The sequence below is a fragment of the Musca domestica genome, unplaced genomic scaffold (assembly GCF_030504385.1).
Source record: "Musca domestica strain aabys unplaced genomic scaffold, Musca_domestica.polishedcontigs.V.1.1 8, whole genome shotgun sequence".
Taxonomy (NCBI): domain Eukaryota; kingdom Metazoa; phylum Arthropoda; class Insecta; order Diptera; family Muscidae; genus Musca; species Musca domestica.
In genome coordinates, this window is record NW_026712409.1 from 2,389,429 (window position 1) to 2,413,038 (window position 23,610).

At 36.2% G+C, this 23,610-nt stretch overlaps 1 protein-coding gene and 1 non-coding gene across 2 annotated transcripts in view; both read left to right on the forward strand.

Moving 5' to 3' along the window:
• Nucleotides 1-2,937: 2,937 nt before the first annotated feature.
• LOC101890808 (uncharacterized) overlaps nt 2,938-23,610 on the forward strand; it is a 40,160-nt gene continuing 19,487 nt past the window's right edge. The window contains exon 1 of the mRNA XM_005176492.4: nt 2,938-4,127. The gene's annotated coding sequence lies outside the window, so the exon portion shown is untranslated. The remainder of the gene's footprint in view (nt 4,128-23,610) is intronic.
• TRNAT-UGU (transfer RNA threonine (anticodon UGU)) lies at nt 22,652-22,723 on the forward strand. The gene has a single exon. It is a non-coding gene; the product is annotated as a tRNA-Thr (tRNA).

Genomic DNA, 23,610 nt, shown 5'->3' on the forward strand with positions numbered 1-23,610 from the left:
ACAAAGTTTGGACGATATCGGATAATAGATTATTTTATCTGAAATAATTGTATGATTTTTTCGTGTGGAGGAGGCATCAGGATGAATGGACTCATATTTTCCATTTTTCGTAATTCCTCTAATCCAGGACATACATGTTGGGATGTGCTATGTTTCATACCTGACATTGGTCTTATCTAAATATTGCCATGTACCATGGTTGACTATATGAGGAACACCCTCCGCTCAATATGAGGTTTGCCTTCTTTGCAAAATTTTGAACAGTTGTAAGGGAAGTTCTAAAAGGATTGGACCGATATTGACTGTCTCCAAATAAAAAAATACTGCCTTCGAGCGTTATTGTGCACACAAGTCAGTCAGACAGGCGGACATGTCTAGATATATCTTGAAGCGGATTTCCACCAAAGGGAATGTTATTAAAACGAGCCTATTTTGGGCACATCAAATTATATATATGCTCCGATGCCACAAGGCTGAGAGTATAAAAAAGTAGCAAAGTTCGGCCGGCCCGAACTTTTTATATCCTCCACCGTTTGGAAAAAACTTGAAAATTTTCTGAGAAATTCCGTCGAAAAATACCGCTGAAATGAAAACCAAAATATGGGGGCTATACAAAGACATGGCCCAGCATAAGTAATTTGTGTCATAGACTGTAGGTAGCGTTTCCGAATTTAAATATACAAAACCTGAAACAATTTCGGTTAATAATGTCGTAAAAATACTGAACTGCTTAATATCTGGGGGTACCTTTATATGGGAGCTATACTAAAACGTGTACCTATTTCGACAGTTCTCTTCCAAGGGATAAGGTACTCACAAGGAATTCCTTGTGTGAATTTTCGGACAACAAAATACCTAATATCGGAAGGTAACCTCATATGTGGGATATACGATATCGTGGACCTATGTAGATAATTCTCTTCCAGGGGATAAAGTATTCACAAGGAACTCCTTGTGTGGATTTTCACACAATTCCATTGGCCATGGTGATGGTGTGGGCCATAACAGCCGATGGTCGCTCTCCGCTCGTATTAATCGACCGTGGGAGTTTTTTATCTCACCCTGTAAACATTACAACCTGCCAGATTTGGACTATATCGACTACTTCCTATACTTTATATGAAAAATTTTCGAAAATGTGGAAATATGCGTAACAGATATAGCGGACCGATTTATTCCATTTTTATACTTAAATAATACAGTTACAAATATCGGTATGTGTAAAATTTATCGGAAATTGAACATTTATATGCAATTTTATACGAAATCATAAATTCCGGTAAATTACATATTCATATCAGATTTCTGGTTAAGAGAAATGTTTAGATATAGCAAGTTGTATAGAATCGCCGACTTGCATCGAAAGTTATAACAGATATAAGTATTGACAATTGTGACCCTTTGTGAGTAAGGCGCCAGAAGGGTTTGGCACATATATATCACCTTCACAACAGATCTTGCCTTAGCAAAACTATTTGGATGTGTGAAATTTCAAGAGAGTTGGATGCTTATGTCGCTTTCTTTGAGCCTTTTGTTTTTTTCAAAAATCTTGAACCCTATGTGGGGGAGGTACCAGAATAAATAATCCCATCTATACCATCTTTAGAACAGATCTTTTGTTTTGGAAATATTGAGATGTACCAAGTCTGAATGGAATCGGATGTTAATTTCATGTTTTAAGAGCTTCATGAATATTTAAAATTTTGACCCTTTGTGGGGCAGGTACCATAAGGATGGACCAATATATTCCATCTTCACACCAGACATTGGGTTAATAAAAAAATTGTTATGTGTGTAATTTGTAGACAATCGGACAAGTACATCACATTTTATAAGAGTCATAATTATTCAAAATTTTGAACCTTGGTGGGGGAGGTTCTTGCTGGAGTTGATCGATATTGTCAATTTTCGCACCTGACCTAGCACTGATGCGAGTATTAGGATCTGCAAAGTTGGAGCAAAATCGGATTATCCTTTCTCTTTCCGTGCACTAAATTATTTTCTTTGAAAATATTTACATTTTGTGTGGGAGGTACCAGAAGGAGTGGACCGATATTGTGCATCTCCGAACTCGTTCCAAGTTTGTCAATAATAATTACGATGTATCAAGTTTGGTTCAAATCGGATACTCCCATCAAGAGTTATCGTGCGCATCAGCCATCCAGATATCGCTAGATCGGCTCCAAATGTCCTGAAACGGATTTGATCCAAAGATACCTAGGGTCTAAACCCGTTATTTCGATAAGGCACGTTTTGGCTCTATCAAATGATATTTATCCTCTCTTGTCATATGACTGAGGGCATAAAAATATATGTAATTTTTGTTTTGTTATAATTGGTACCTTTTCCGGACTGATGTGCTAGCACATGCTTTTGAGCAGTTATGATGTTAGTGCATGAAAATCAAAGTTCTGAATATAATCTCATCGACTTATAACGTAAAAAACGCTTTTTCCACACTTGTAGATTTAAAATTCTTTAGTTTTTATTTATTTTCAAGTGGGGAATATTTACAATGGGGAAACAACTAGTCTCACTGTGCTTTAAATGTGTCATTGGTAAGTGAGAGTGAGTAAATGGGAGAGAGAGAGAATATACTATGTAATTTCTCATCACAGCCGGGCTACAGGGGCAACTCGAATAACACAGACTCAAGCTGTTGCTCCATTGTGCAGTCTCGATTAGCTTAGTGAGTTTTCATTACACGCTTGAATAAACGACTCAGCTTAACTCCGCTGAGAGAGAGGGAGAGAGAGAAAACGTGTTGGCTTCATTCATAGAGTCAAGCAACCACCCCACAAACAACGCAGCACTGCATCTAGCCAAGCTACACAAAGCTAAACCGCCTATCATCTCACAACCAACGAACCAACCAACCAACCATCCGTTCATTCATTCATTCGTTGGTTCGCTTGTTCGTTTCCAATTCTAGAGCGGAGTTTCAGTTTGAATTTGTCTAGCAACGAAAAACGTTTGTTGATCATTTCGAAGCGGAACGGTGGTGCGCCTGCGTTTGTCGTACAGTTCCTGTTCAAATTGATTTCTGAGCGTACGAACGAGAGCGTGTAAAGCAAAAAATTCTTATAAGTAAAAAAAAAAGAAAATAAAACCAAAAAATATAAACATTTTGTTGCAAAATAAAACGACATTTTTTTCAAAATTTGAAAACAAAAATCGAAAAATACCTCCGATCCAATTGCAAATATTGAAAGCAAAAAAAAAAATTCCTCAATAATAGTAAATAAATGACAATTAAACAACAATAATAATACTCAATGAGATCTGCACAGTTATTATAGTTATTATTTTTTATAACAAGTGAATAAAAAAAGAAGTGGTTAATTATTATTTATAAAATTGCTGCACAATTGCTTTGTACCTATTTGAAAGTGTTTAAGCTGAATGCAAAAATAATAATAATAACAACAACAACGACAGCAGTAGCTAAAAACAAAAGAGGCAACAATAATTGCATTTTGCTTTGTTATTCTTGGCCCAGTGTTGGCTGGCTGCCTATTGACGGACGTTGGTCACTTTGTTTTGCTGGTAACTTCAATGGAAACAAAAACAACAAAATAATAATACAAAAAATCCAAAGTTTATAAAAATTACGATTACAACAACAAATTTGCAAAAACAATTGTCATAAAAATATCGTTTGGAACATTCACTGCAAAATTGAAAAAAAAAAAATAAAATTCCATCCATTGACTGGCTGACTTTGAATTAGTCTCACCACTTGTTTTTGAATTTAGCCGCCTCTGGTTGACACACTGATCTTCCATTATTCAGTGGTTCATTGTCTCCTGAACATTTAATCTGAACTTTAAATCAATTCTCTGTACCAATTTGTGTGTGTCTACGGTTATGGTGTCAACCATTCGAAAGCATTGGCCCAGTTTCAATTCTTCCGACAGAAGAGGGTGAAATCAGAACAAAACAAAACAAAAAACTACAACAAAAGACTCCGTGAAACTAAGTGACAGAATTTATTTAATGCAGCCTTCAAACAACAACAGCAACATCATTATCAGTCAAATAGGAAAAGCAACAACAACAACATCACAATCATCACAAAATATTTAACGACACTTGGTAATTCAATCTGTTGGCCTAACAAAATTGCGGTAAGTTGAAATTTAAGATATGTTTTTTTTTGTTTGAGGATATTTATCATTTATCATGCCGCCAAACACTCCGAACTAAGCTGAGCAATCAGATTCATGTCTCTGACTTCATTGTAGTGGTGCATTAACCGGATCGAATGGAAAAATGCTCCGCGAACAAAAAGCAATAGCAACAAACTAATAATGACAATAACGAATGTGGTGAATGCATGAGAGATATGATTCCTTATTGGAATTAGGCCAATTTACACCTGTTCTCACGAAAGGGGGACTTAGGAGTCGTAAATCTATAAAGATCAAGATGTAAAGAATTTCTACTTCATTTAGGTATACAGGCTGCGATAAAAAAGCTGCAACAAAGTCAAACGCCATTATGTTTAATTTTTTTTTAATTTATTGAATTAAAGAAAAAATGTCGGGAATCAAATTTTAGAATAAGTTTAGATTTGTTCGAATTGGTCACCTTTGGCACGAATTATGCCTTTCAAACTGCCAATGAAACCGTCACACGTTGCCCGAATGTTGCTCTGCGGTATTTTGGCCCATTCCCGGCGAGGCGCTTTCTTGGGGTGGTAGAGCCAACCTTGCTTTCCAAAATACTCCAGACACAATTGTCCAAAGGATTGGAATCCGGAGATTTTTGAGGCTATTGTGCGCTGGAAATGAAGCGAGGAACCTCATTTTGTAACCATTCTTGGGTGGTGAATGCTGAGTGCGATGGTGCAGAGTCCTGTTGGAATGTCCAAGGTTTGCGGCCAAAATGTTTGCGTGCCCAAGGCTTTAATACATCCTCCAGAATATTTTCGCGATAATATTCGGCATTTTTTCTGATGCCACGCTGTATTAATACGAGCGGAGAGCGACCATTGGCTGTTACGGCAACCACACCATCGCTTGAGTTCTGGTTTCAGCTGACCTCTTTTGCAAGTAAACACGATCATTTTGTTTGTTTACAAACTGCTGGACAACGAATGTTTCCTCATCGGAGAACACCAAATTCGGCAGTTCACCACTTTCGGCCAAGCGAAGCAACTCTTTAGCTCTTTTGAGTCTATTTTTTTTCTGTTGCGGTGTAAGTTCTTGCACTTTTTGGAATTTCAATGGCTTTACCCCGAGCTCCATTCATTTTTCAATATTTGCCGAATGGAATATTGCGACATGTTCAGCTCACGAGCCATGTTTCGGCTATTGCGATGCGGGTTTTGATCAAGTCACTTCTTCACTTTTCAAAGCATTTCTGCTGATGTTCCGGCCACTTCCTTGACGTCGGGCACAGCAACGAGCAATAACTTTTTTCTGAAAATTCTTACCAAAATGCTTTTGTACACTTTTAAACACTGGAATAATTTTAACAGCTGTTGCAAAATCTTGAACCCTATATGTGGGGGAGGTACCAGAAGGAATGGTCCGATCTCTACCTTCTTTATAACAGATCTTGTGTTGATAGAAATATTGAGATGCACCAAGCCTGAATGGAAGCGGATGTTATTTTGGCGTTATATGAGCTTTATGGATTTTCAAAATTTTGACGCTTTGTGGGGGAGGTACCCGAAGGAGTGGACCGATATATTCGATCTTCACACCGGACTTTGTTTTGATAAAAATATTGTGATGTATGTAATTTGAAGACAATCGGACTCTTACATCGCATTTTATAAGAGTTATAATTATTCAAAATGTTGATCCTGTGTGGGGGAGGTACTTGATAGAGTGGACCGATATTTTCCATTTTCGCACCTGACCTAGCATCGATGCAAATATTATAATTTGCAAAGTTGGAGCAAAATCGGATTATCCTTTCTCTTTCTGTGCAGTAAATTATTTTCTTTGCAAATTTTGACATTTTGTGGGGGGAAGGTACCAGAAGGAGTGGGCCGATATTGTCCATCTCCGAACTCGATCTAAGTTTGATAATAATATTAGTATGTTCCAAGTTTGGATCAAATCGAATACTCCCTTCGAGAGTTATCGCGCACACTAGGCAGCCAGAGAGAGACGGACGGACGGACATCGCTAGATCGATTCCAAATGTCCTGAAACGGATTTGGTGCAAAGAGACCTTGGGTCTAAAACCGTTATTTCGATGTTTTGGCCATATATCTAGCCATATGGCTCAGGGTATAAAGAGAAAATGTTATGGACATTTATCTATTTTTACGCACTCCCCAGAGAAATGTCAAATATCAGCTAATTAAATTATTTCAAAATATGGCCGTTTTCATTTTTAAAAGCTGTTTTTGTTTTTGGTGTAAATTTATGAGAGTTGTAAAAAAATCACCTTCTCTTTTTCGCCGGTGCTATTTGTTCGAATTTCAATAGCCCGATTTGTGGGGTGTTTTATTCTTTTATTTGGCACACTTGGGAAACAAAAAAAAGTGCAGCAACAACGCAGCACGCTATCGCTCTCGCTCGCAAGCTTGAGTGCCTTATTTTTCTTTCTTGAAACATTTGACTGCCGGCATTTAATTTATTAATGACTCTGCAAAGAAAGCTAATAGCAACAATAACAGCAGCACGAGGAAGGCGAAATAGAAACTTCACTTTTTTCTAATGATTCTGAAATGCGAACGAAAAATCATTATTTAGGGCCGCCGCAGCCAAGATTTGAAGTTGTGCGGAAACCAGTTTTAGTTTCTTTCACAAATTGCTTATAAAGATCATTGATAATGGTAATAAATAATACAAAAATATCTGCCTCCAATAATGGGGTGTAACGATGCGAATGCAATATTTTAAAAATTCAAGAAAAGATTGTTGGAATTGAGGAATTATTAAACACATCTGACTCAACTTACCTGACGAAGAGATTGGTTTCCCAAAATCCTGAAATCAAAAAAAAAAAAAAAAAATATAAAAAAAATATATAAAAAAATATATAAAAAAATATATTAATTCTATCGTTACACCTTAATGTTGTGGGTTGGTTTGATGTCAAAATATGTGTGTTTGACTTCCCCCTCTTAACGTTCGTTCAAACACTTAATAACGGAAATGTCAATACATTTATAAATGTTGTTGTTTTGTTGTTGTGCTGCACCAACAAAACCAAAATAAAAAAAAACGAAAAAAACATTTTTTTTGCTGTTGATTTAACAAATTTGGGAAATGAGTTTTCAAACCAATTTAGACTTAACCTTAACAAATTGACGAACAAGTGTTAGTTACCTTTGCCAATTAATTGTTAACTGGGCAAATTTCACTTTCGCTGATTTTTTTACCCGCATGAGACAAGCAGCAGTTGCCAGCCAAGCAGGTGATTATTTGGTTAATAATTTATTTGACAAACAACCAATTGATAAGTACACATTTAACAAATTCCCCATCAAAATAATAACACAAGATATTTAGTTCAAATATTATATAATTTTATTTTAACAAAGAATGCAAACAAACAGAAGAGAAGGTTGAGGGTCCGAAATAACTTTCTTAAATTGCAACAAAAGTGAGCAGTTTTGTTTTCACTTCCTCCCTTTACCCACCTCCCCCCAACAACGTAACCAATCGTATTATTCCAATGGCCAAGACAATAAAATCCATAAATTAATAATAAAATAGCATCAGGTGTTTGTTTTTGTTGTCGCCACCAGGCCCCAACAGTCCCAACTGCGCTGATAACTAATGCGACAACAATGTCGTCGTCGGAGCTCTTTGAATAGATTACCCCTCTCCCTCTGTGTGCATCTTTGTATGGGCCAGGTTTTTATTTTTCCAAAAGAAAAGAAATCCCAAAACGGTGAAAGATATTCAGCCGTTGGCATTATGTAATCTAAGCGAAAACCAAACACGATTCGTAAATAACGCAGCTGATTAATCAGAAAAGAATGAAAGATGCCAGCAGAGGGGAGGAGAAGAGACAAAACCAAAAACAAACAAATAAAATAAAATAAAACGTTAGACAGCTATTGTTTCAAAATATTAATCAACAAATGCCGAATTGTTGTGGAGCGGTGAATCAGTTGGGGGCAAGAAAAGACAAGCGGAATGAATCTCTAATGAATTAACATTAGCATCTCTGAGGGGGATGGGGGCAACAAGTGGACAATTTTTAAGAAGAAGAATATGAAACAAAACAAAATCTTATTGGAAAAGGTTAGGTTAGGTGAGGCTTACAACAAATATTCCGGAAATAAACAATACAACAATACAATAAACAAATGCGTTTCAGTTAAACAAAAAATAATCGTTAATTGCTGTTATAAATTTCCTATTGATATGCGGATTTGGAGAAAATTAGAAAGATGCATATTTTTGAAGGGAGAAAGTCAGGGAAAATTTCGGCAGTTATTAATGGAGAAAATTGTAAAATAGAAGTTCAGAAGCTGGAGAAAAAAAAGGTATTTCACACAATATCAATATTTTATTAAGAAAAAAAAAAAAAAAAGTCAAATAGTCGGTTTTGCCGACAGATGTATACCTCCAGACTTGAGTTATGATTATTCAAACGGTTGACCCTTTATGGGGAAGGTCCCGAAGCCGATGGCCAATATTGACAAATTTGTGTCTGGGCTAAGACTGATATAAATATATCACCGTGTCAAATTAGGACTATATCGAGTACTTCATATACTTTATATGACATGTGTGCAAAATTTCGTAAAATGTGGAAATGAGTGAGGTAACCGATTTATATATACCAGAAAGAATGGTCCGATCTCCACCATATTTATATCAGATATTGTTTTGATGAAAATATTGTGTTGTGCCAAGTCTGAATGGAATTTGATGCTCGTTTCGCGTTTTATGAGCTTCATGATTAATCAAAATGTAGACCCTTTGTGGGGTAGGTACCAGAGTAGTGGATCTATATCTACCAACTTCACACCAGAGCTTGTGTTAATAGAAATTTTGGGGATGTATGCAAATTTTAGGATAATCGGATGCTTATTTCGCATTTTATGAGAGTTATTTATATTAAAAATTTTGACCCATTGTGGGGGAGGTACCAGAAGGAAGGATCCTGTTTTAATAGAAATATTCAGATGTGCCCAGTCTAAATGGAATTGGATGATAATTTCGCGTTTTTTTGAGCTTAATAGATATTCAGCCTTTTGTGGGAGAGGTGCCAGAAGGAGTGGACCGATATATTCCGTCTTGATAACTGATCTTGGGTTCATAAAAATATCAGGATGTGTGAAATTTGAAGACAATCGGACTCGTTTCTCTTTCTTTGCAGAAAATATTTTTTTTTGGAAAATTTCTAACTTTTGTGGGGGAGGTACCATAAAGAGTTGACCGATATATGTCATTTTAACTCCACATCCTGGGTTAATAAAAATATTGTGATCTGTGTAGACAATCGAAATCTTACATCACATTTTATATGAGTTATAATTATTCAAAATTTTGATCCTTTGTGGAGGAGGTACTTGATGGAGGGGACCGATATTATCCATTTTCGCACCTGACCTAGAACTGATGCAAATATTAGAATTTGCAAAGTTAGAGCAAAATCGGATTATCGTTTCTCTGTCTGTGCAGCAAAACATATTTTTTGAAAAATTCGATCTGTTGTGGGGGAGGTACCAGAAGGAGTGGACCAATATTGCCCATTTCCGAACTCGATCTAAATTTGATAATAATGTTACGATGTATCAAGTTTGGATCAAATTAGATACTCCCTTCGAGAGTTATCGTGCGTACTACCCAGCCAGACAGACGGACGGACCTCTCCTGAAACTGATGTGGACCAAAAAGACATAGAGTCTAAGACCGTTATTTCGATTAGGCACGTCTTGGCCGTATCAAATTATATATATCCTCTCCAGCAATATGGGTAATGAGGGTACAACAACTCTAAAAGTCATCAGAAAAATTTGTCAGAATTGATATCTACTTCAGTCAGATGTGTCGGAAAAAACTTCAGACTTTGAGCAGGCCTGTCGCACGTCTGACGTTTGGCTCGCAGACCGTTTATAGAAAACATATACAAACATAGAAATACAACAACGGTAGATATAACCTAAAAAGGTTCACTCCAAGAGTAGAATCTGCTCGACTTCGAACTAATTTAGCTTCCACTCAAAAACGAGGAAAACATGCTTCTCCTATTCGAGCGACATTGAAAAAATTAGCTTGCTCATTTTTTCAATTCCGCCGAGTTTCACTCGTTGTGGAAATTCGAGCGAGTTTTTTGCAGATAAAAAAACGAAGATTATGTTGGTCGATCATTTTTACTCCCAAGCGATTCACCAAGAGGTTTTCGGTCCCACAAACTTATTCCCCAAAAAATTCTACCTCACCTTAACGTCGGGAATTTACGAATATTATTTTATTTTTTTTTCTCAATTCGTCATTAAGGATCCTCATTGGATTGGAATTAACCTTGCAGCCCCATTAATGGTATTTGATAACTTGCCAGGGAATTTTAGTGTTTTTTGCTTCAATTTCCAAATAATATAGGTTCACGTTTCGATATGACTCATTTATTGCAACAGCCCTGCATCAAAAAATTTTCAGATGATAAGTTGTTGTTTTTACCTGTAGCTTTAAAATAGCTTATGTGGCTATCAATTTTTTCCTGAAATTCCAGTGGCATCAATTTTTTCCTGAATTTTCTGTGGCTAACAATTTTTTTCCTGAATTAGATGGATGTTCATTTTGCTCGACATTTTTTCTGAAAACAATTTTTCTAATTCCAAATTTTTTTTTATTAAACATTTTTCTTATCCTGAAATAATTTTCAAAGAAACAAATTTCATATCCGCCCACTCAATAGAAAACCCTCGTCAATAGGAAACTCAACAAAACAAGTGTTTGATAGATATGCCATTTTTCAACTCTGACACACATTTTGCCACAACACCTTGTTTTTCGATGTTGCCACATTACTTCGGATAGGCGGGGGAGGGAGGTGAGGAGTTTTCCAGCGAAATAAGTTTTTTTGTGGTTTGGGCCTGCCGAGAGACGCAACACTTGTACAACATAAAACCCAGAATGGAATATCAAAATGGATCACTGACAACACCGCCGCCACCACCACCTGCAGAGGCGCAAAAAGACATTGTTTTGGTTCCGCATCGTTTGTTTAGATTTGATGTTGTAGTTTTTTTTTTTTTTTGGTGTGTTGCATTGTTTCATGTCGACGGTGATTCTCTCAAATACCTACGTTTAATTGCTTTCTTCCAACAACAACAACAACAAATACAAACACTCGTCCCAGCTCTCAATGGAAATAAACCTGAAGAAAATATCATTTATTCATTCAGCCATCCATTTAGAGGGGCAAACACTTGTACACCCACCCAGCCTCGGCGGAATGGGGCAGGCAACTCAAAATACAGAGTTTCAGTTCACCTTACAAATGGTGTCGTTAATCAAATATAATTTCGTAATTACATTAATTGTTGTTGCTGCTGATGTCGTTGCCTTTGTTGTTGTTGTCGTTGTTATCATTGTTGCATCGAAGCGGCAAAGACACTCAAGCGCACCGACCGACAGCAGCATTGAGAGTCGGAGCAAACAAATTGAGTCAATAGAGACAACAGCACAGCAACAACACCAACAAATGAATGTAAATACCAGACCAACAGCAACAAAAACAACTACGACAACAACAACCACATTCATCAGAGATGCAAATCAACATTGAATGTCAAACAAGAAAAGAACGGAAACCGATCAAAGTGCACAAAACTTCTGACAACGGCAACTGCGACTCTAGTCAAACATGAAAACCAACGACAAAAACAAGTGAAATATTTATTGTTCGGATAATATTTTTGTTTACACAAAATGTAATGAGACGACGTCGGACATACAGACAGACAAGTGGTTTGTTTTGGCCTATTAAACCAGGTTTCTTCCCACCTTCGATACGACGACATGCGTAGCAGCGTTTGCTGGTAGCCACTTCACAAAAAGCGGTGTTTGTTTTCGAAATTGTTTCCACAAACATTTAATTTCTTTGTTTTGTAAATATTGTGACAGACATAATTTTGGGCTAAATGTGGAAGTTGTGCACAGCATAGGTGTCATGAAATTGTACCGTTACTCGTTTCTAAGGCTTACCGAATTTTTATGACTTTTCGTGAAGAGTATTCAGTTGTTTGTCGTTGTTTTGTCATTCCGTGAGAGGACTCTGAAGCTGGTCTTATATATTTTCCCCAGACACTTATCAGCTGGAATTTTACCATTCGAGCCAATGGCCTTGAGAAACTTATCAGTTGGAATTTTTTCCAATCGAGCCAATGACCTTGAGAAATAATTTAAACTTGAACCAAGCTAAAAAAAATCCATTGTATTGTCTACACAACTTCCCAATTTTCTGCGCAAGAAATTTCCATACACCCCATCCCAGTTATCGTTACACCCTAAGTCACATTAGAACACCAGCTGCTGAAAATAGAAGTTATTCTTGTTCTTGAAGAAACATAATTTCCTAAAAATAGAATTGGCTTTGCAGTTTGAAGTAACCCATTTCATATCCCGTTGGCCAGCCACAACACGCACCGGACAGGCTAAAACAGACACCGGCATTGCGTTTTTTAATGGCCACAGCAGCGTCGAAAAAAACTGTAAGACGACAAATTTTAATGAACCGAATTGTCAAAACACCGTTTAACAGCAGCGATTGCAGTTAACAAAAACATGATATGCCGCCGTACAATAAACCAAAAAGCCAACAAAAAAAAGAAGCCTTACCAGATTTTTTTGTATCCATTAGGAAGTTAGTGGTGCCCCTGTATAACTGTGCGTTGCATTCGGAAAAATGTGTCAAACAAGTGCCGGTTTTTTTGTTTCTGTGGCAACTTGTGTGAAGTTGAATTTTTATGGCAACTGTTAGGGTGATATGCTTTGAAAAGCTTGAGCTGCTCCATCATAAATTATTTATTCCTGATCAGCATTAGAAATCCAAATAAAGGTCACATCATTTTAGCTTCGGCCCAGAACTTGCAAGGATCTAATAATTTAACCGTTATTGCAACTTTTTACTAAAAATCCGTTCCTGTATCCGGATAATAAGTAAAACCAGTAGTTATGTTAAGGAAAAAACGCACAAGATAGGTGGTAAATGACGGTCTCTTTACAAACCTTTCACTGGACAAATTTGACAGATTAAAAATATTGACAATGTCATTTTTACGCTCCCGTACTTATTGAGTAATAAAGCCTCTCTCACAGAGCGGATTAAACAATTCTTTTTTTACTACTCATCCAAAAATATAGAAGTTGTATGTGCCAAATATTCCACAAAATGAAATGAAAACGACCTACCTTCTGCATTACCAGAAAAAACAAAAGAACTTACTTTTAACATTACAAGTAAGGAGTAACGTTGGCACAGAGTGTACGCGTTCGATTACAAAACAATGAGTTAGAACTTGAAACAACACGTTATGTTCGCAAGAGTGAGTTCAATATAGATAATGTGTTCAAAAAAATATCTATGTAAAACAAGTTAAAAAGCAGTTAAGTTCGGCCGGAACTTTTAAGAATTTTGAGAATTTCAAAAAAAAAAAAAAAAAAAAAAAATCCGTAGAAAAAAACTTTTCAAATAAGACCCTTTACATGTGGCCTATACGAAGACTTGGTCCTTGATAAGTAGTTCTTCGTCATAGGCTGTAGTACCGTCTTCGAACTTCAAATACCTAATTTGACACAATTCCGGGGAATATTGTCGCTAAAATCATCAAAACACCGATTATCGGGAGGTACCGTTATATGGGGGAAGACGGGGACATGCATGGACAATTTTCTGTTTTAGGTTGAAGCATCCATTACGAACTTCAAATACGAAATTTGAAATAATTCCGGTGAATAATGTCTCTAAAATCATCAAAATACCGAATATCGGGAGTTATCGTTATGTGGGGTCTATACGAAGACGTGGACCAAAATGGCCCATTTACGAACTTAAAACGCACACTTGCAAAATACACATGTAGGCTTCGATCTCCATGGTAGAGGGTATAAAAGGTTGAAAATTTATAAAAAAAAGCACGACATAAAGTCGCCTAAAATTACTACTTATTTCGGTCGGAGCTCGGGCCACATCCGAAATGGCTACTTTCTGCCACTTTTTGGTATATGGTGAGATACAAAAACTGCAACAAAGTCAAACGCCAGAATTTTTAATTTTTTTTTTTAAATGTTATTGAATGAAAGCAATAAATGTCGGAAATAGCATCAAATTTCAGAATAAGTTTAGATTTGTTCGAATTGGCCACCTTTGGCATGAATTATGGCCTTCAAACGGTCAATGAAATCGTCACACGCTGGCCGATTGTTGCTCTGCGGTATTTTGGTCCATTCCCGGTGAAGCAACCTTGCTTTCCAAAGTACTTCAGAGACAAGAGTCCAACGAATTGGTATCCGGAGATTTTGGTGGCCATTGTTCGCTGGAAATGGAGCGAGGAACCTCATTTTGTAACCACTCTTGGGTGGCGCGTGCTGACTGCGTTGGTACTGAGTCTTGTTGTAATGTCCAAGGTCTGCGGCCAAAATGTTTGCGTGCCCAAGGCTTTAATGCACCCTCCAGGATATTTTCGCGATAATATTCGGAATTTATTCTGACGACACGGTCGATTAATACGAGGAGAGAGCGAAGGTGCACATTTTCAGCAGACCTCATTGACAAGTAAACACGATCATTTGTTTGTTTACAAACTGCTAGACAACGAATGTTTTCTCATCGAAGAAAACATAATTCGACAGTTCGGCACTTTCGGCGTTCTTTAGCTCTTTTGAGTCTATTTTCTTTTTGTTGCGGTATAAGTTCTTGCACTTTTTACAATAGCTTTACCCCGAGCTCATTTTTCTATATTTGACGAATGGAATATTGAGATATGTTCAGCTCACGAGCCATTTTTCGGTCACTGTGACGAGAATAGCGATCATGTTGTTTCTTTATTTTTCGAACCATCTCTGCTGATGTTGCTGTTTTCTTTCGTCCACTTCCTTGACGTCGGGCTACGCTACCAGTATCACGGTAACGAGCGGAGGTACGAGACACAAAAGATTTATTCACATTTAAATGCTGGAGTGCTCTAACGATAGCCACTTGTGGTTTTCCAGCCAAATATAAAGATATCACACTATCACGCTTGTATTCCATCACGAATAAATATAAATAAAAAATATAATGAGCTTTCACTGGAATAATTTTAATAGCTGTCGGACGAGTGGCTTATAAATGACAGCAGTCTGAAGTTGGTTGCAGTTTTTCCATCTCACCCTGTATATATCCTTCACCCACCGAAATGATGGAATGGATTTGTGTACATCCCTGGGTAGTGGGTAAAATAGTAAGCTGTTTAGTAATGGAAGCTTTTGCACGGTTTCTTTTTCATAAGAAAAGTGTGGAGACACAAAATTTATGCAGAGATTTCAAATTTGCCACAGAAATAAGATTCGATTATGACCGTGTTAAGGTACAGCAGCTCTTCTTGGCTATTCTGAAACAGGCCTAATGATTATTTTCTTTCCTTTTGCATGGCTATCCAAATAAATTATTAATACGGAACCTATTTTTTAGGACAGCTGTTTAATTTCTGCTCGATTATCAATTTTTCAGCCAATTGGGCGAAAGATTATTTGAAGTTAAATAAAAAACGCCCTTATTTTCCTAGGTCTTATGTTTTTTTTCTTTGGTATTTCCGCAAAATAATTTGTAATGCAAACAAGCAATATTAACAACTTAAAACATACCTACTTACATGTACATACATTTCATTTTACCCCCTAATTACCCTTTCATGGCGATTTCCCTTCGATACTCCCGACAATATTAAGATATTTTAATTTCAGAAGAAAAGAAAAAAAAAAACGTTATGGCTCTTAACTTTTCAAATGCTGTCAATCAAGATCAAAAAATTGCTATTCAACTATAAATAAGAGTGCCATTGAGTGCAGTTGGTTGTTTCTTCCCACACTTGTGGCAAATCCCAAAAGCATTCGCCCTGCCCTCTCCTACTACTGCTGCACTTAAAGGAAATTAAAAAAAAACAGACTTCAACTATTAAAGTGGAAAGAAAGGGTTCTTTGTTTTCTTCGAGTATTTCATGCTCTGCTAAGTTCTGTAATGGGAAGTATTTCTCAAAGGGAACGAATTCAGCAACAACAACAACAACAACTAAGAGAAAAAAATGAGTTCAACAACATGACACGACAACCGACAAATAAGTATCCCCTGTTCTCATAAAATATTCCCGCAATTGAATTCGTTTTTCACAGTGTGACAATGGTGGTGGCGGTGTGGTGGAGTCCAAATTATGGAAATATTCTTAATCACATAGCGTGTTCCTCCTTCCTTCTCTGGTAAGTCACTTTGGAAAAAAACTAAGTTGGATTTATAAACTATGCATATACGGGGTATCATGTCCCAGGAAGAGACAAATAAAAATGTTGAATAATGGTAAAACCCAGGGAACAATCCTAAAAATTAAACAAAGAAAAAATTAATTGACCTGATTGTCGTTTGAATGACATCAAATTATTCATTGACACCAGATATGAGTTCATATTTTCCGGTGTTTATTCCTTTTTTTGATTATTATTATGAGGTAGAGCTGTAGAGCTCCCCATCTCCATGTATAGGTTTCAATTAGACTTTTGAACCTATCCACAGAAAAAGCGAATTCTAAGCCTTTAAAGCGCAAATGCGGAAGCCACATTTGCTGAATACCCCATTATGTGGTAATGTAACTGGTAAATTACCAGTAGTTGGAAAATAATATGTTAAGTAAGGCTTTGTATACCCTCAGCCAAAGAGCCACAGCTAGAGAGGGTATACCCTCTCATTTGATAAGGCCGAAACGTGCCTCATCGAAATAACGGTATGAGACCCTAGGTCTCTTTGGACCAAATCCGTTTCAGGACATTTGAAGTCGATCTGGCGATGTCTGTCGGTCTATCCGTACGTCGGTATGTCTGTCTGTCTGATTGGCTGTTGCGAACTCTCGAAGGGAGTATCCACTTTGGTCCGAACTTGGTACATCGTTATATTATTATCAAACTTAGATCGAGTTCGAAGGTTGGGCACCTTCTGGTACCTCCGCCGCAAAAGGTCGACATTTTCAAAAAAAAAAAAAAATTCTGCACAGAATGTGAAAGGATAATTCGATTTTGTTCAAACTTTGCAAATCGTAATATTTGCATCAGTGCTAGGTAAGGTGCAGAAATGGACGATATCCGTCCACAGATACCCCCCAAAGGGTCAAACTTTTGAATAATTTTACCTCTTATAAAATATGATGTAAGAGTCCGAATATCTTCAAATTAAACACATCACAGTATTTTTATTAACCCCAGGTCTGATGTGAAGATGGACTATGTCGGACCACTTCTTCTGGTACCTCCATGAAGCTCATAAAAGGTGATATTAACATCCGATTTTATTTAGACTTGGTACTTCTAAATATTTCCATCCACACTAGATCTGTTATAAAATTGGTAGAGATCGGACCATTCCTTCTGGTACCTCTGTCACAAAGGGTCAAATTTTTGAATAACCAAAACGATAATAAAATTCGAAATAAGCATCCGGTTCTGTTCATAAATCTACCAACACAAGATCTACTATGAAGATGGAATATAATGGTTTACTTCTTCTGGTACCTCCCCCACAAAGGGTCAAAATTTTGAATATCCATCAAGCTCATCTCGTCTTTAATTGCCCAAAAAATAACCACATGTCAGGTGGCATATTTTTTTAAAAATATTGGGTTAGCAGGTTGATATGATCAGGAATAGAAGATCCAAATTATGTTTGGAAAACAAAAATTATATAATTATAATTATATAAAGGTGTAATACGGCCAATTCTGTCTTACGGGTCCCCTATTTGGTATAGAGCTGCGAAATCGCATATAAAAAAGTTCCAGATAATTCAAAATAAATGCCTGAAGATAATATACGACAAAAACTGGCATTTTCCTACCTCTACGTTACATGAAGAAACAGGATATGAACTATTCGCCGATTTCATAAAACGCCTCAATGATAAATTTTTTATAAAAGTTTCGGCATCTCGTTATTCTAAGATAAGAGAATGTATAGAAGAATTTTAATATATTTTAAATGACAAATTAAAATTATCAATTTGAAATTTATTGTATTAAAATTTGTTATTTTTATATAATCAATTTTAATCAATATATTTTCTAATTATATTTGAAATCTATTTTGTAGTTCAAATATAGGTTTTGTATCCTTTTTCCTATAAATCAATTAAAATGTAGTGCTCTTATTTATAAATTATTACATGAAATTTAATTGCTGTAAATCACTATGATATATCTCAAAAATTGTATTATATGTTCCTTAGAAAATAGTTATTGGATAAATAAAATTGAATTGAATTGAATCAGGAAAACGATTATTTGGCAATGGAAGTTTATACTGCGATGTTATATATGTTTTGAATTTGAATTAAGAAGTCATTAAGAATATTTAAAATTAAGAAAAAATATAATAAATATAAATAAAAATTCTAGTTCACATTTAATATTATCGTATATCATTGCATTTGACAAATATTTGAAGAAAAAAAAATCAATTGTTTTGCCTGCATACCTTTCGAATCCCACACAGAAACATTTTCCACACTTTTTTTGCATAAATGCATCATAGCCATACCCAAAAGGAGAAAAACCTCAACAACGCCAGTATGAATCATGCGTGTCTCGGTTGTCAGCTGAATGAATTTCCAAATTTAACTCCGAAATAAAAATGGAAAACGAGAAGCTACGCTTTTAGATAAATTGCCATAGATTTTCTGTCGCTGGCAAGCCCAAGAAATACGCCTTTGCAAATTCTTATTCATTGATCATTGTGTGTGTGTATGTGTGCGTTTTTGTTCTGTTATGAAAAAATTATTCAATTCTTTTTTAAATGAAAACAATAAATGAAGGCTGAAGAATTTTATTAACATTTTTTCTGGTATTCTCAACGAAAGAAATATGTCCCCAGACTTCTGCTCATCAAAAGGTTAACGTTTTAAGGTTTTATACAGCGGATTTTAAATTTGTGTATGCTTCACCGTAACATGACCTACGGCGAATTGTCATCCACTTAGAGCCTAAAATGACAAATTACTAACCATTCGGTAGAAAATTTAGCCTGGGGTTTAATATCATCTAAGTCACTAGATTACAAACAATTTGACCTGAAATCTCTAAATATTTAAAAACTGGAGGTACCGTTCTATGGTGGCTGAACTTTTATTCAACATTTTGTCAGGAACACATTCCACAATCTGAAAATTCGAAGTGTCGAATTACAGCACATTCGGTCGTCGACCGATATAACCGCCATTTTTAATACCAAATATCAAAAGAAAATTTATTATAAATTTCCGATCCCTAGCGTGACATCATAGAATATAAACTTTATGGGATCCTCATATATATATTTCGAGCTGATAAGGGTGTAAAAATACAAGTTTCGTGGTCTTTTGTTTCTGAAAAATTAGCCCAAAAATCAAAATGATTCGCTTAATATTTTAAATTGTTCTGATTTTGTATCCCAATCCGAATATACAATAAAAAATTTGACTGATTTCCAAAAGCTTCCCGAAAAGTAACTACTTTGGGAGAAACCAAAAATCGAACCTATACGATGAGGTGGGCATGTTTTCTTTGCTTCTGCTTTGAGGAAATACACGCACATAGAAATACAGCAACGGTATGACAAAAACTAAAAGATGGTTCGGTAAGAGTAGAATCTTCTCGTTTTTCAACGAATTTTTCTACCACTCTGAAACGAGCAAAGCATTCTCACATCTGTTTCAGCGAAACCGAAAAATCGAGTTTGCTTTTTTGTTTTTCCCACTCGACTTCGAACAAATTTCACTCTTTACTCGAGTTTTTCGGAGCTCTACGTTAAAGTCACCCGATTTGGAAACAATTTACTATTGTTATACCCTCAGCCAAATGGCTAGTTATACCCTCAGCCATATGGCTCCAAATTACTGTTTTAGGCCCTAGGTCTCTTTGCAGAAAATCCGTTTCAGGGCATTTGGAGTCGATCTAGCGATGTCCGTCCGTTTGGCTGGTTGGTGCGCACAATAACTCTTGAAGAGAGTACCCGATTTGATCCAAACTTGGTACATCGTAATATAATTATCAAACTTAGATCGAATTCAGAGATGGGCAATATCGGCCCACCTCTTCTGGTACCTCTCACACAAAATGTCAACATTTTCAAAGAAAATAATTTACTGCACACAAAGTAAAAGGATAATCCGATGTTACCATACCTTTGCGTATCTTAATATTTCCATCAGTACTAGATCAGGTGCGAAAATGAACAATATCGGCCCACTCCATCCAGTATCCCCCCACAAAGGGTCAACATTTTGAATAATTAGAACTCTTATAAAATGTGATGTAAGTGTCCGATTGTCTTTAAATTACACACATAACAATATTTTTTTATATTAACGCCAGATCTGGTGGGAAAATAGAATATATCGCTCCACCCCTTCTGATACCTCCCGCACAAAGGGTCAACATTTTGAGTATCCATAAAGCTCTTAAATCCGAAATTAACATCCAATTCCATTCAGACTTGGCACATCTCAATATTGTCATCAACACAAGATCTGTTATAGAGATGGTACAGATCGGACCATTTCTTCTGGTACCTCCCCCACAAAGGGTCAAAGTTTTGAATAACCAAAACGATCATAAAATAAACGATCAGTATTTATATCAGTCTTAAGTCAGATACGAATTGGCCAAGTGCTTTGGAACCTCCTCCATAAAGATTTTTAAATTTTATTACAAAAGTTTGTTCGATAACCGAAAAGTCCGGTAAGTAAGAGAGTAAAAAATGTTGACAGTAAAGTTATTGAGAGGTTGGAGATTCTTATTGGGAAATTTGTTTTCTGAGTAATAATTAACCAGTATAATCAGCTGTTTCGAGACGAGATAATTTTAGAAGCATTAAATATCGAAATTGTTTGAAATTTGGTACTTAAAGTTCGTAATGGGTACTACAGCCTATGACAAAAAATTACTTAGGCAGGATCTCGTATCGTATAGCTACCATATAACGGTTTTCATTTAAATTGTATTTTTTACCAATTTAATTTTTTTTTTAATTTTCAAGTTCTTACCAATTGGTAAAGGGTATTAAAAGTTCGGTTAGGCTTCTTTACTTGTTTACTATCAAATGACTTCAGACGGACGTACAATAACATTTTGCGGTATATGTACGAGAAAGAGAAAATTCTCTCAATAAATGTTACGAAATAAAATGTATGTTGGGAAAGTAATTGAACAAAATTAATATTGGTGCAACATTCATGTTTCAGAACACTGTCCAAAAAATTAATTCAATTCACATATTTTTCCATAATTTTTCACAATTCATGATGAAGGTCCCCCCACCCCTTTTATATTTAAGGGGTTCAACATTCGTGCACAACTCATACGGGTGACAGGTAGAATGCCAGCAACAATAACAAGTACATAACAATAATCATAGTTTAGAATTTAAAATTTTAATTATTTTTTTTTGTTTTGTTTTTAATATGTGATGATGATCTCAGTTGATGTTATTGAATTTGTTCTAAGGTAACAAACACCAACAAACAAAAAATGCAAAAACACGACAGCGACAAACAATCGAACGAACGACATCTTCATTCAAATTTGTCGTGCGATGAGGTAGGTGCTGGTGATGGTGGCGACGATGCATTCGAATGTGGGTTTGGATGATGATGAGCCAGCCAGCCAACCATTGTCAATTAGCCACTGTTTCAATTTGGTAAAACTCACCGAGTTCTTAAAAATTAAAATAAAAAAAATATTCTGGAACAGTGGAACATGTTTGCAACGAAAGTTAATTATTAAACTTTTTTGGCTATAATGGAGAATCACCTCCATGGATGTTTCTGAACGGAAACCTATGCCAGTTGTCTAATTTATTGACGTTCTCCTGTATTAAGTTTCGTTGGCTTTCGTGAGTTGTGGGTGTCTCTTTTTTTTTGGTGCTTCCATTTCTCCCAAATTGATATTTACAAATGAGAATACACGAACACACGCCGTTATTGCTTTGAGAGACATCCCATGCCATTCTATACTTGATTGATGCTGCCTATCCATGTTTGCAACTCATGTATTGTTGGTCTAAAGAATAAAAATTGATTCTCCATAAATATGAATGAATAAAAGGATGAAGGCGACCGGCATCATTGTGTGACAGACAGCCAAGAACAATGCCTCAATTATTATTTCCAATTGTGGCCGCCGATAATTGTGTCAACCCAAACACATAACTTGGCCAAGAAGAAAACACTCAGCCAGCCAGCCACCGTGTCGTAGTCTTTGTAATTGAGAATCAAAAGTAAACTCTGTTCTTTTGTTCTCGTTGTAATAGTTGTTGTTGTTGCTGCTGCTGCTTCTTTTGTCAGACAGGTGAAATTTTGTTACTATTTTTGGTCCAAAAAGAATGTCTTAATTGTTGTTCTTATTTTCTAGTTCTCTCATCTCGGCAATTGTGTTGCTCAGATTCTAACTATGTGTGCGTGTGTGTATGTGCGGTTGACAGTTTGGAAGTTGTCGACGAAGAAAAGATCATCGGCCTCTTTAGCTCAGTGGCAGAGCACTGGTCTTGTAAACCAGGGGTCGTGAGTTCAATCCTCACAGGAGGCAACACCAGAAAATAATATTTTTGGTGCGTTTTTTTCTCCCTCCCCCTCTCTCTCTCTCTCTCTCAAAACTGGGAATTCCCCATTTGTTATTAGCGGTCTTTAAACCTAGCTGTATCCAAAGTTTATGCTAACAACCTTTTGACCAGCCCCTAATGCGGGCAATTAAAGACCGAAGCTGATGTTGTTGTTGCTGTTGATATAATTGGGCTATGAAATATAATATTTCATATTTTTTTGTTATGTTTAAATGGCGGTTTGTCAAGTAAATGACCTTAATTTGTTTCTCAAGTAGAAATTAGAAAAAAAAAAAAAACAGACCACCAACCAACTGACTAACCAACCAGCCAGCCAACGCCAGACACTCCGGCACAAAGTAAACCTTGTAATAATCTTTTTTTTGCGTTGACTTTGAACTGCAGCTACCTTTTTACGGTTATTGCGGCTGTTTGTCGTTGTAGTTGGCGATTATTGTCGTCGCATAAGCCTAAGTTGTGTTTTTTATGACATTTTATTGCTCCACTAAAAAGCAAACAACCAGCAGATGAGCATCAGGTAAATATAGAAATGATGAACACTTAAGTGGATCACTTAATGCTAAAATGGATCATTAAGCTTCCCATGTCCGAGAATCGGGAGGGAAAGTAAAAGTTGAGCTCTGCCAATATTAATGGGAGGGAAATTGATCTGTAGCTCTAGATTTAGTGAAATAGAATGAAAGCAGGAGAGTTTTTACCGAGATACAAAAAACTAAACCAATTAACGGCACTGCCGGAATTTTTTTTTATGTAGATATGTTGGAATGTTTAATCCTCCGAGAATACAAACATGGAAATATGTAAATTTCTTCACATAATATTCCGAATTTCGCACTAAGTGAGAGTAAGAGTG